Source organism: Bombina bombina, chromosome 2 (assembly GCF_027579735.1).
Source record: "Bombina bombina isolate aBomBom1 chromosome 2, aBomBom1.pri, whole genome shotgun sequence".
Classification (NCBI taxonomy): domain Eukaryota; kingdom Metazoa; phylum Chordata; class Amphibia; order Anura; family Bombinatoridae; genus Bombina; species Bombina bombina.
Window position 1 is genome coordinate 1,440,857,874 of NC_069500.1, and position 10,566 is coordinate 1,440,868,439.

Here is a 10,566-nt window from a genome sequence, read left to right on the forward strand (position 1 = left end):
TGGGCTCATTGGTTCCTTCGTGCCCTGATACTCCGTCCATCTCGGTCAGTCTTGCAATAATCTCCCTCTTCCTGAGGTTACTGGTTTGTTGGCCCCGTTGCTCTAGCAGGTCTTTAAGGGTAGCTCTTTTTAGCCTTTCATACGGTGTTCCCATTCGGTCTGGATCCGTAGTTGCTCCTTTGGGCGATAAGGATTCTCCTGTCGCTTGCCACCAATGTTACGGTACCAACAGTGTACCAAGGGTTAATACCAGATGAACAATGTCCTGCATACAGAATCAGCACTTCACAACCTTGATCAGTTTCCCTGCAAACATGAGACCAAGCTCCACATTTCAGGTTTAAAACAGGATAACAACTTTATTTGAAGGCAGCATACAGATTTATACAGGTTTTTGACCCCCCCCCAGATGGGGGTTGAAAAAATGTTGTACATTAGATAAAAGGGAGAAGCGCCCTTGACATGATACAATAGGATTATATTACTTAAACACTTCAACCACAAGACACTCTTGACTCTTCTTATCACTTAGGCGTTTTTCTCTCTGGAGGTGATCAAACAATAGAATGCTAAGCATTAATTAGATTGTAGCTGGAGCCAGCCACTTGTGGTTAGAAAATAAAGTTAACACTTTCAGTCCTGACCGAAGGGTCTGTCACAATATATATATATATATATACAACACACAGAGAAAGTCCAGCACTCACTTCCAAGCTCTCAGCTAAGGTTTAAAAGCAAAAAATGGAAAGGTTAGTTAAAAATGGGACAAGCCCGGGTACCAGGGATAGGCACAGACAAAGGCTGTGGTGGATATTTTCCAAAGTACAGACCTTAGTGAAGGACACCAAAGTACATTTTAAATTAAAAACATTATTTTATAGTGCTGGGTGTTATTATAATGATGCAGATACCACTGATCCTATAACCATCCCTCCTATGGCTATACCCATGAGCCAGTCTCACTACTGTGTCATTATATAGCACTGGGTGTTATTATACTGATGCAGATACCACTGATTCTATAACCAGCCCTACTCTGGCTATAACCATGAGCCAGTGTCACTACTGTGTCATTATATAGCACTGGGTGTTATTATACTGATGCAGATACCACTGATCCTATAACCAGCCCTCCTCTGGCTATACCCATGTGCCAGTGTCCCTACTGTGTCATTATATAGTGCTGGGTGTTATTATACTGATACAGATACCACTGCTCCTATAACCAGCCCTCCTCTGGCTATACCCATGTGCCAGTGTCACTACTGTGTCATTATATAGTGCTGGATGTTATTATACTGATGCAGATACCACTGATCCTATAACCAGCCCTCCTCTGGCTATACCCATGTGCCAGTGTCACTACTGTGTCATTATATAGTGCTGGGTGTTATTATACTGATGCAGATACCACTTATCCTATAACCAGCCCTCCTCTGGCTATACCCATGTGCCAGTGTCACTACTGTATCATTATATAGTGCTGTGTGTTATTATACTGATGCAGATACCACTAATCCTATAACCAGCCCTCCTCTGGCTATACCCATGTGCCAGTGTCACTACTGTGTCATTATATAGTGCTGGGTGTTATTATACTGATGCAGATACCACTAACCCTATAAAAAGCCCTCCTCTGGCTATACACATGTGCCAGTGTCACTACTGTGTCATTATATAGCGCTGGGTGTTATTATAATGATGCAGATACCACTGATCCTATAACCAGCCCTCCTCTGGCTATAACCATGAGCTAGTGTCACTACTGTGTCATTATATAGCACTGGGTGTTATTATACTGATGCAGATACCACTGATCCTATAACCAGCCCTTCTCTGGCTATACCCATGTGCCAGTGTCCCTACTGTGTCATTATATAGTGCTGGGTGTTATTATACTGATACAGATACCACTAACCATATAACCAGCCCTCCTCTGGCTATACCCATGTGCCAGTGTCACTACTGTGTCATTATATAGTGCTGGATGTTATTATACTGATGCAGATACCACTGATCCTATAACCAGCCCTCCTCTGGCTATACCCATGTGCCAGTGTCACTACTGTATCATTATATAGTGCTGTGTGTTATTATACTGATGCAGATACCACTGATCCTATAACCAGCCCTCCTCTGGCTATACCCATGTGCCAGTGTCACTACTGTGTCATTATATAGTGCTGGGTGTTATTATACTGATGCAGATACCACTAACCCTATAACAAGCCCTCCTCTAGCTATACCCATGTGCCAGTGTCACTACTGTGTCATTATATAGTGCTGGGTGTTATTATACTGATGCAGATACCACTGATCCTATAACCAGCCCTCCTCTGGCTATACCCATGTGCCAGTGTCACTACTGTGTCATTATATAGTGCTGGGTGTTATTATACTGATGCAGATACCACTGATCCTATAACAAGCCCTCCTCTGGCTATAACCATGTGCCAGTGTCACTACTGTGTCATTATGTAGTGCTGGGTGTTATTATACTGATGCAGATACCACTGACCCTATAACCAGCCTTCCTCTGGCTATACCCAAGTACCAGTGTCACTACTGTGTCATTATATAGAAATCAAATAAACAACGTGTAGAGCGCCAATAGGTTAAACAAGATATATATAGGTTTAATATAAAAAGATAAAAGTATATAAAAACATATGGTCTATCTAACCATCTGAGGATATATCCAAACACGGTCACAATAAATCGAACATTAGCAATGCTATGCAATAGTAAAAAAGTAAAAATTAGGTGCACCTAAAAATGTATAGAAAAACGTCTAAAGATAAAAGCGGAGATATGTCCTAATCCCTGTGATCCATTTAGACAGAAACAAAGTCAAATTCAATGTCAATTGTGTCCAGAAAGTAAATAAAGTGATGAATGGCTCCGGTATGTGTTCGTGAGTAATCCAGTGAGTGTACACAAAAATAAAAATCTAAAAATGTAAAAAAATATGAAAAATCTAAAAATCAAAAAATCAGGAAGCTGTGTTAAACCTTCATGAGGGATCCATGTGTGACAAAGTCTTGAAAAATCGTGAAAAGTGATAAAATATGTGTAAAAAGTGAAAAATATATAAAAACAAAATATATATAAACCAAAACGAAAAACAGAAACAAAAAAACAATCCAAAAAGGAACTAGTGGTTAGTGATCAGAGGACGTTCCTTTGATGTATGAAATCTTCTATTAATCTTCAAATACCTGTGGAAAATAATATGACATAGTGCAATATTGCTAGTGACCCAATATAACAAATTGAAATAAGGCTTACCAATACTGTTGACGCGTTTCGGCCTTCTATCATAGGCCTTTATCAAGACTAGTGTATGGTAATGCCTATAAGCCTTATATAGTGTTTGTCCTAATGTGTTAATTGGTCCTTCCTGTGTTATTTTGGCGCCAAAAATATCTATTGACTTTGTGTGTCCCATATAACTCTTCCCCTTCCTATTGTGTGAAGTATGGGCGGAAGTGATGTCATAAGTTGATATTTTCCCTATCGTTATGCAACCTGTCAAATGAGCGTTTTCCCCTTCTTACTATGTGAAGTATGGGCGGAAGTGATGTCATAAGTTGATATTGCCCCTATCGTTATGCAACCTGTCAAATGAGCGTTTTCCCCACCTCTAATGTCTTGTCTCCTTTTCTGTCATTACAATTCTTTATTTGATATCGTTTCAGCCTTTCTAATTCTTTCTAACACTACTGTAGTTGCTTTTCCTCCCAAACTTAGTGCCGCGACTAACTGGAAGTCATCACTTCCGGTTTCATATGGTTGGATTGTTCTGGTTTTTAATGTCAGTAGTGATTGCTTTCTCCACCACTTGAGCGCGGCGAATCGGAAGTGATATACACACTTGTATCACTTCCGGTTCCCCGAGTCTGTGTAGCGTTGAATATGTCCCGTATTTGCTATATGCTTTGAAATTCCATCTCATCGTTTCAGAGCTATAAGTATCTGTTTGGCCTAAGTCTTTCTTTATTATAATAGCAGTCAGTTGCTATAAATATTTGAGACCAATCGGCTCCTATTTTAAATGTACATGTTGTTACTCCGTTGTCATAGTAATGGCGTCTTGTTGTCTTGGTGACTAGTGTTAAGACGGTATCGCGTCTCCGCACTAGTTTCGGATAGCCCACTTTATTTGTCAAGCCCTCTCTTGAAAATCTAAAATATATATACTGTATAAGAATATTATTTGAATATGTTGTATATTTTGTTGTAAAAGGGGATATTTAAAAGATATTATATAATATTATATAATGGATACCTGATAGTAATCAGGGTTGGTATTCGTGACTTTCAACTACTTCAAAAAATGGGTATGTTGCCAAGTGTGCACAAATGTATATTCATTCTATCGGGACCATATTTAAACTCTTATACACGATGTATCAAGAGGCAACCTGATTGAAGGACAGCAGCCTTTCTGTATGTCGATTAGTGCTGCGTGATTAAGTTTAAAATAGAGTAAGTGATACAATGGAATAATTTGAATGAATGCCAGCAACCTAGGAGTTAGACTGATACATCAATACATGTGTTCAGATGACGCACATATGTGCGGTCTGATATTATAGACTTAAATATCGGTATTCACAGAGAGATTATATACAAGCGTTGTCAAACTAGATGTTGTGTTAAACCTCTACTATGCATGTGCGATTGGTGATATTGAAATATCATATTAATCTAATTGATGGAGTCTAGTGGTGTCTATCTATTTAGAGGACATCCCGCTAAACCGGGTGGGCATTGCATCATTATGTTATTATACTGATGCAGATACCACTAACCCTATAACCAGCCCTCCTCTGGCTATACCCATGTGCCAGTGTCACTACTGCATTATTATATATTGCTGGATGTTATTATACTGATGCAGATACCACTAACCCTATAACAAGCCCTCCTCTGGCTATACCCATGTGTCAGTGTCACTACTGTGTCATGATATAGTGCTGGGTGTTATTATACTGATGCAGATACCACTGACCCTATAACCAGCACTCCTCTGGCTATACCCATGTGCCATTGTCACTACTGTGTCATGATATAGTGCTGGGTGTTATTATACTGATGCAGATACCACTGACCCTATAACCAGCCCTCCTCTGGCTATACCCAAGTACCAGTGTCACTACTGTGTCATTATATAGTGCTGGGTGTTATTATACTGATGCAGATACCACTGATCCTATAACGAGCCCTCCTCTGGCTACCCTTGTGCCAGTGTCACTACTGTGTCATTATATAGTGCTGGGTGTTATTATACTGATGCAGTTACCACTGATCCTATAACCAGCACTCCTCTGACTATATCCATGTGCCATTGTCACTACTGTGTCATGATATAGTGCTGGGTGTTATTTTACTGATGCAGATACCACTGATCCTATAACCAGCCCTCCTCTGGCTATACCCATGTGCCAGTGTTACTACTGTGTCATTATATAGTGCTGGGTGTTATTATACTGATTCAGATACCACTGATCCTATAACCAGCCCTCTTCTGGTTATACCCATGTGCCAGTGTCAGTACTGTGTCATTATATAGTACTGGGTGTTATTATACTGATGCAGATACCACTGATCCTATAACTAGCCCTCCTCTGGCTATACCCATGTGCCAGTGTCACTACTGTGTGTCATTATATAGTGCTGGGTGTTATTATACTGATGCAGATACCACTGCTCCTATAACCAGCCCTCCTCTGGCTATACCCATGTGCCATTGTCACTACTGTGTCATTATATAGTGCTGTGTGTTATTATACTGATGCAGATACCACTGACCCTATAACCAGCCCTCCTCTGGCTATACCCATGTGCCAGTGTCACTACTGTGTCATTATATAGTGCTGGGTGTTATTATACTGATGCAGATACCACTGACCCTATAACCAGCCCTCCTCTAGCTATACCCATGAGCCAGTGTCACTACTGTGTCATTATATAGTGCTGGGTGTTATTATACTGATGCAGATACCACTGACCCTATAACCAGCCCTCCTCTAGCTATACGCATGTGCCAGTGTCACTACTGTGTCATTATATAGTGCAGGATGTTATTATAGTGATGCAGATACCACTGATTCTATAACCAGCCCTCCTCTAGCTATACCCATGTGACAGGGTCACTACTGTGTCATTATATAATGCTGGGTGTTATTATACTGATGCAGATACCACTGACCCTATAACCAGCCCTCCTCTGGCTATACCCATGAGCCAGTGTCACTACTGTGTCATTATATAGTGCTGGGTGTTATTATACTGATGCAGATACCACTGATCTTATAACCAGCCCTCCTCTGGCTATACCCATGTGCCAGTGTCACTACTGTGTCATTATATAGTGCTGGGTGTTATTATACTGATGCAGATACCACGGATCCTATAACCAGCCCTCCTCTGGCTATACCCATGAGCCAGTGTCACTACTGTGTCATTATATAGTGCAGGATGTTATTATAGTTGTAACGGGGTTTGGCCTAGGCCCACAATTACCCCTGTGGGTCTTTACCCCAGCTACCTCCATGTGCTCTGCAGGCTGATCCTGAGTCTCCGCTACCTGGGAGTTGGGGTACATGACTGTGGCAGTGCCTCCACCTGACTGGGCATCCAGGGCAAGAATGGGTTTCCCAGACAGGAACATAATAAATAACTACAACACACACAGTAATAACAGTAAAACAGTATGAACATGTATTAAAGGATTATGGCAAATAAAAAATAAGGCAAGAAATACAGTGACTAACTAACACACCAACTCTCTCTAACCAGGCCCAGCACCCTCCCAAACCACCTGCGAACCCACCCTCAGGCTTCACCCTAATGGCTGATGGGTACCAGTTGGTGCACAGAAATGTTGGGGCCCTTTAAGGTAATCCACATGCATTTAAACAGTTGCAGCTCATAGGAAACTGCAATCCACAGGAAGAGCTGTTTATAAGTTTATGTGATGGACAGAATGCCCTGTTAGTATGACAAGGAGAGAGGATACTTCTTACCACTAAACAGGATTCTGCACAGGCTGAAAGAAAACTCCAAGGTCTGCCAGTCATTTACTTTGTCTGCATTCTTCTCCACAGCTCTCTCACAGGGTCAGACTGCAGCTGGCAGCAAACACTAAATCAGCAGAGGAATGCTGTTACTTTACAAGATGAAGTCTGCAGCTCTCTAACAGGGACAGACTGCAGCTGGCAGCAAACACTAAATCAGCAGAGGGATGCTGTTACTTTACACAAGATGAAGTCTGCAGCTCTCTAACAGGGTCAGACTGCAGCTGGCAGCATACACTAAATCAGCAGATCAGAGGAATGCTGTTACTTTACAAGATGAAGTCTGCAGCTCTCTAACAGGGACAGACTGCAGCTGGCAGCATACACTAAATCAGCAGAGGAATGCTGTTACTTTACACAAGATGAAGTCTGCAGCTCTCTAACAGGATCAGACTGCAGCTGGCAGCATACACTAAATCAGCAGAGGAATGCTGTTACTTTACACAAGATGAAGTCTGCAGCTCTCACACAGGGACAGACTGCAGCTGGCAGCATACACTAAATCAGCAGAGGAATGCTGTTACTTTACACAAGATGAAGTCTGCAGCTCTCTCACAGGGTCAGACTGCAGCTGGCAGCATACACTAAATCAGCAGATCAGAGGAATGCTGTTACTTTACAAGATGAAGTCTGCAGCTCTCTAACAGGGACAGACTGCAGCTGGCAGCATACACTAAATCAGCAGAGGAATGCTGTTACTTTACACAAGATGAAGTCTGCAGCTCTCTCACAGAGTCAGACTGCAGCTGACAGCAAACACTAAATCAGCAGAGGAATGCTGTTACTTTACAAGATGAAGTCTGCAGCTCTCTAACAGGGACAGACTGCAGCTGGCAGCATACACTAAATCAGCAGAGGAATGCTGTTACTTTACACAAGATGAAGTCTGCAGCTCTCTCACAGAGTCAGACTGCAGCTGACAGCATACACTAAATCAGCAGAGGAATGCTGTTACTTTACACAAGATGAAGTCTGCAGCTCTCACACAGGGACAGACTGCAGCTGGCAGCATACACTAAATCAGCAGAGGAATGCTGTTACTTTACACAAGATGAAGTCTGCAGCTCTCTCACAGGGTCAGACTGCAGCTGGCAGCATACACTAAATCAGCAGATCAGAGGAATGCTGTTACTTTACAAGATGAAGTCTGCAGCTCTCTAACAGGGACAGACTGCAGCTGGCAGCATACACTAAATCAGCAGAGGAATGCTGTTACTTTACACAAGATGAAGTCTGCAGCTCTCTCACAGGGTCAGACTGCAGCTGGCAGCAAACACTAAATCAGCAGAGGAATGCTGTTACTTTACAAGATGAAGTCTGCAGCTCTCACACAGCCAGGCCTCACACACACCTTCACTGCTCTGGCATGTCTGCTTCCTCCTGTGTCTTACACTCTTCTTTCAGTTTCACTTGATCACATGACCAACCAGTCTAATAGTTGCCTAGGCAACATCTCCTGCAGATTGTATACAGGTGCAAAAGTTCACAGGAAAATGTTCAACAGGAAGGGCTACATTCTCCCCCTCGTAAAATCCTTGCCTTCCACTGGCAAGGTTCCACCAAGAGGTAATTGAAAAAACAAAACATATAAATAATAATAAATGCACTAACAGTCCTATAAACAAATGTTAACTATCTTACAGTTTATTCTAGTACAGAGGGGTTCCAACATTCATAATGTCCGCAACCGCATACAGAAAATCAACCATTTTAGACTGTACCTGGGGCATATGTACATAACTGGGTTCTCCGACTTGATCGTAAGTAAGAACCCTGGGAGGCTGTCGTATTCTAGTACCCAGTCTCTGTTCTCTCTGAGGAAGTCCAGAATGTGCCTGGGAATCTTCAGCTCTGGCCACTTGGGTGGGGAGATCACCAGATGCTTGAGACCCTGGCTCTCCCATGATACAAGAGTCTCTTTTTGGGGTCCCAGGCACAAAGTTGGGGCTGTTGGGATTCAATGTAGAGGAGGCTAAGGGAGGAGAGGAAGGAAAGTGCTGTGTTTCCTCAGCAGGAGGAGACCACCATTGATCCTCAGCACTAAGAGCTTCTGGAGTCTCTACTGCCTCATTTTCAGGACTCTCCGTTGTGCTTTTCTCCCATTCACTACTACTCCCTTCCTCTTCATCGATATAGGCTATTGGTAGTAGATGGTTCCTATGCCAAGCTTTGATCCGGCCTTCTGGGCCTTTTATATTATACACTGGCAGCCCCTTTAGCTTAGACACAACTTCAAATACGGTATCCTTCCATCTGTCTGCTAATTTGTGTTTCCCAGGTACCCCTAGATTCCGGAGGAGAACCTTATCTCCCGCTTGGACTTCCCGATGCTTCACTTTGGTATCGTATCTTCTTTTGTTGCGTTCCTCCATTTTTGCCGCAGCTTGAGTGGCCAACTCGTAGGCACTGTGAAGGTTTTGTCTGAGGGTCCTCACATACTGGAAGTGAGAGTCTGACTTTGTCCCATCTGGGGACACCCCCAACCGGACATCTATCGGTAGTCTGGCTTCCCTTCCAAACATTAGGAAATAGGGTGAGAATCCTGTAGACTCATGCCTTGTGCAATTATATGCGTGGACCATGGCTTCTACATGCTTACTCCAGGACCGCTTCTCCACTTGTTTCAGAGTCCCGAGCATGTCTAGGAGTGTCCTATTAAAACGCTCAGGCTGGGCATCACCCTCAGGGTGGTAGGGTGTTGTTCTGGACTTGTGAACCTGCAACATATCCAACAGTTCTTTGATCAGCTTACTCTCAAAGTCTCTACCTTGATCAGAATGTATTCGATTGGGCAGACCGTAGTGCATAAAATATTTCTGCCAGAGGACCTTGGCTACGGTCACAGCCTTCTGGTCTTTAGTGGGAAAAGCCTGAGCGTATCTGGTGAAATGGTCTGTTACTACCAGAACATTCCCAATTCCGGTAGTATCATTCTCAATACATAGATAGTCCATGCACACAAGATCCAGGGGTCCTGTACTTCTCAGGTGGCCCATAGGGGCAGCTCTCACAGGCAGAGTCTTTCTCTGAATACATCTTCTGCAGGTCTTCACATAATGTTCAACATGTTCTCTCATGCGAGGCCAATAGAACCGGTCTTGTACCAGGCCATAGGTCTTGTCTACCCCAAGATGCCCATGTTGATCATGGAGGGCTCTTAGGACCATTCCCCGATATCTATGAGGTAACACTAGCTGCTTTCGACCAGGGTGGTCATGGTATTTTATAATTCTATAAAGGATTCCATCTTCTAGATGTAGTTTACTCCATTCTCTCCGGTACAAATCTCTTTGTCCAATGGGAAGGGAGCTCAGTAATTTAGGGTTCTTGGCTCTCATTGCCTTGAGGACTGTCCCTATATACCAGTCCTGTGACTGGGCTTTCTTCTTGTCTTCATTGGTTATGTGAGACCACTGTTGGAGCATTGCAGGAGCACAGAATACCTCTGGTACGGCTTCTGGGGAGTGACATATGGAGTCTATTC